Source organism: Tupaia chinensis, unplaced genomic scaffold (genome assembly GCF_000334495.1).
Source record: "Tupaia chinensis unplaced genomic scaffold, TupChi_1.0 Scaffold000568_1, whole genome shotgun sequence".
Taxonomy (NCBI): Eukaryota; Metazoa; Chordata; class Mammalia; order Scandentia; family Tupaiidae; genus Tupaia; species Tupaia belangeri.
Window position 1 is genome coordinate 3,514,695 of NW_006160082.1, and position 4,070 is coordinate 3,518,764.

A 4,070-nucleotide genomic window follows, 5' to 3' on the forward strand; every position below is an offset into this window, starting at 1 on the left:
TTACCGTTTTTTTTTGTTTGTTTTTTGTTTTCGTTTTTTTTTTCCCTAACATTCATTCCCTGAGCATCATCACAGCGTACTAAATGTAATCTCCCATCTAGAATAAACTGCACAGTGACCCAATCAAGCATGTTATCATCAATAATATTCCACTTCTACTTTCTTGCTTATGCACATATATGTTTTTTTTCCTCTTCCTCTTTTATTTTATTTTATTTTTTTTAAATTTTTCCTATGTTTGTCCCTCTGCCCTGTCTCACTCTCCCATTACAATATCCCTGCTATATACAGTTGTCTTCCAGAAGGGTTACTGAAAAAGTGATACATACAAGTAAAGGGAGAGAGGCCACAAGTTCCAACCATCAACTCGGAAAATCTCATTTTGTATGCTGTAATGATGTACAGTGAATGAATGCAAATAAATTGGAAAAAAAAAAAGAAAGAGGAAAAAAAATAGTGTATCTGTTTACATATTTATCTCCTCTTCTACAGTATGATACAGGATGAGCATTCTCAGATTCACCTTTATATCCTAGAGTTTAGCACAACCCTTGTCACAGAGTGGTTTGTTGTAAAAAAGTTATTTTAATGTACTTTATTCTTTAATAATGATAGAGTGCATGTGTCATATACAAGAGAGAAAGAGAGAGAGATGAATACCCCTATAGGGTCTGATCACACCACGATCTCCTTCCTTTAGTCCTCAAGCCTGTTGGGTCTTGGGCACTTGCACATGCCAAGCATGTCTCAAACTGATAGGGTCAGGGATTCAAATTGTGGTTGCCATGTGGAGTCCAGCTTTCCCTGAGCAGCACATTACTTTTGTGTCATAGAGCTGGCTTTTACTCTTCATTAAATGGATGAATGAAAAAGTGACCGAATAATTATGCTACATTCTCTTAATGTTTAAAAATTTCCCCTTTCATATCTGGTCTTTTTCTTCTTCTCTTCTTCTTTCTCTCTCTCTCTCACTTTCTCTCTCTCTCTTTTTTTTTCATTGCCCAAGAGTGCATGCTCTCACCAGAGAAAAAATAGACACAGAGATACAGGGAAAGAAAGCACCCTCCTCATTGGGGTGTGGTCACATCATTCTTTCTCCTTTATTTCTCTTTTTTTTTTTGACTTTTTTTTTCCAATTTATTTGCATTCATTCACTGTACATCATTACAGCATACATAATGAGATTTTCCATCCAGAGTACACTGTATATTGTCTCAATCAAGCACATCAACAAACATGTTATTATTAGCAAATGATCTTCCATTTCTTGTTTTCTGTATGTTTTGCTTTTTCTCCCCCATCCTTGGTTCCCTCTCTTACCCTCTGCCACCTCCTGTTCTCCTCTCACACTGTCTCTGTTATCTATTTCTATACCATTTTCCCCCCCACATTTTATTGAATCACCAAAGACCCTCATCAGTCCAAATACCCTCCTAGCAAACACATGTGACACACACATTTCCATGAGCACAAGTCTAACTTTACACATCCTATAAAGTAGCACCTAACTGGGGCTACATATCCTACTGCAGTCATTTAATAGATACATTTTGTTTTCCTGAAACTTTTTTTTGTAACTCAATTTACATTCCTTCCCTAGGCATCATCACAGCACACAAAATGCGATCTCCCATCCAGTACACACTGCATAGTGACTCAATCATGCACATTACAAAAAAAATAAATTTCCAATTCTAGTTGCTAGAATTATTTCCATCCCTCTTTCTGACCCTCTGTCCCTTCCCACCCTCCTCTCACACCACCTCCTGTGTCCAAAATTGTCCTCCATTCCCTTCCCACCCACATTGCATTGATCACACAATTTCCTACATAACCTGACTACTTTCAAAGGTGAGTTCCCTCGTTACTACTAAGAAAACCAGTTTTAACTTAAATCAAAGAACCGCCAAGGAACTTTGCTTAAAGCCCGGAAACAGGTTAGGATTCTGTTCAAATGGTAGGTGCATGAACCTATCAGTCTCATATACTTTTATCTTCTGTTCTGGTTCAATTTTCCTGATTAAATTCTGGGATATAGTATTCAACTCCAGACTTGTCCCTATGATTAAGTTAGCTACTTTCTCAGTTTTTGGACTCTTATTTCCATGTATCTGCGTTTAGTTTTCCTGATACAGCACATCCTTGAGAACTTCTTGGAGGTCTGGTCTGGTGCTGGTAAATTCTTTCAGGTTTTGTTTATCTGAGAATGTTCTTGTCTTTTCTTCCCACCTGAAAGATAATCTTGCCGGATACAGTATTCTTGGCTGAAACTGCTTCTCTCTTAACACTTGGAATATATTTTCCCATTCTCTCCTCGCTTTTATTGTTTCTGATGAGAGATCTGCTGTTAGCCTGATGGGATGTCCTTTGTAGGTAACTTGATGTTTTTCTCTTGCTAATCTTAGTATCTTGTCTTTGTCTGCAGTTTTGGTCAACCTGGCTATAATGTGTCTTGGAGAAGATCTTCTAGGGTTGATTCTATTTGGGGTCCGTTGTATTTCCTGGGACTGGATCTTTGAATGCCTCTCTAGGTTTGGAAAGTTTTCTTGCAGGATTTCCTGGAATAGATTATCAATGCCCTTATGGGTTTCCTCACCTTCTGGAATGCCAATTATCCGGATATTTGGACGTTTGATGGTATCCAGTACTTCTCGCATATTATTCTCAAATTTTTGTGCCATTTTCTCAGCCTTTTTCTGAATGATCTAGTCTGCTTTTAATGCTTTCCAGGGAGATTTTGACTTCTTGTATTATAGACTTCATCTCTAGTAGTTCCGTTTTAGTCTTTTGTAAAGTGTGTAATTCCACTTTTAGATCTTGCAGGAATTTCCTCATCTCTTGGAACTCGTCAATTTCTTTCTCCTTTCTCTTTAGCAGTTCATTATCTCTCTTCTCTTCCATCTCTGTTAGCTTAGACATTATGAATGATCTGAATTCCTTATCAGACATTTCCATGATTTTCACCGAACTGCTTGTGGATGAAGAGTTACTCTTTTCCCTAGGAGGAGAGGTATTTTCTTGTTTTCCCATGTTTCTCGTGATCCGGCGGTGATTTCTTGTCATCTGATGAATGTTGTGTTTCTTTCAAATTCTTGAGGTTCAGCCTTAATGTTCAGGAGCAAGCAGACAGAGGTGATCCAGAATCTCTTTGCTGTTCTATTGTGCTTGCTGGTGTAGCAGATTTAGTAGATAGTGGTGAATATTTCAATCCTATTAGTATTTGAATGTTTAGCTACAGGTTTCTTAGATCTGTCGCTAGCTCGTTTGTTGGAGGCTGAATTATTACTAGAACATCTTCATTCCCTTAAAAATCTAGTTCACAGTAGCCATGTGGAACCTTGTTCTGAAGGTCCGTGGCTTCTTCTTTTCTCCTTTATTTCTATACCCCGCTAGGATTTGGGACACACATGCGCATACACCCTATGTATATTTCTCTTTTCTTTCTTTTAGAGGTTGTTTTTTTTTTTTTTTTTTTTTTTTTTTTTTTTTTTTAGGGCGTTGTATTTTAGAGAGTTTTTGCTATAGGGCATGTGCATTTGCTGGAGAGACAGAGAGGCAGAAAGACAGAAAGTGAGAAATCACCACCCAGGGGGATGGCCGTACTACAATTCCTTCTCCTTCAATCTCCTCTTGGGATCGTGGGTCCATACGTACATGTGCCTGGTGTGAGTTTTAAGCCACTGGGTCGAGGACTTGAACTGTGGTTGACCATGTGGGAGTCTAGTAATGTAACCATTATATTTTCTACTGATCCCCACTCTTGTGTTTTGCAAGCCACTAGGGCTGGGATTCAAATTGTGTAGTTGGCAAAATTATCCAATTTAATATCTAGTCTATGAAGTAGGCATTATTATTCTCATGTAATAGGTGGAAAAGTGCAGCATTGAAAATTTAAGTAACTCGCCTCATTTCTTTTTTATTTTTTTTGAGTTTAGGAAAACTGGCTTGTGGGAGAAAGTAGGGTAGAGTTTTCTCTGCTATCACATGCTGGAAAGTATATTGGACCAGCAGGTACTGGGCTCTCATACAATTATATAATTTATTAGTCTGAGTGACTAGAGGTTTGTCAC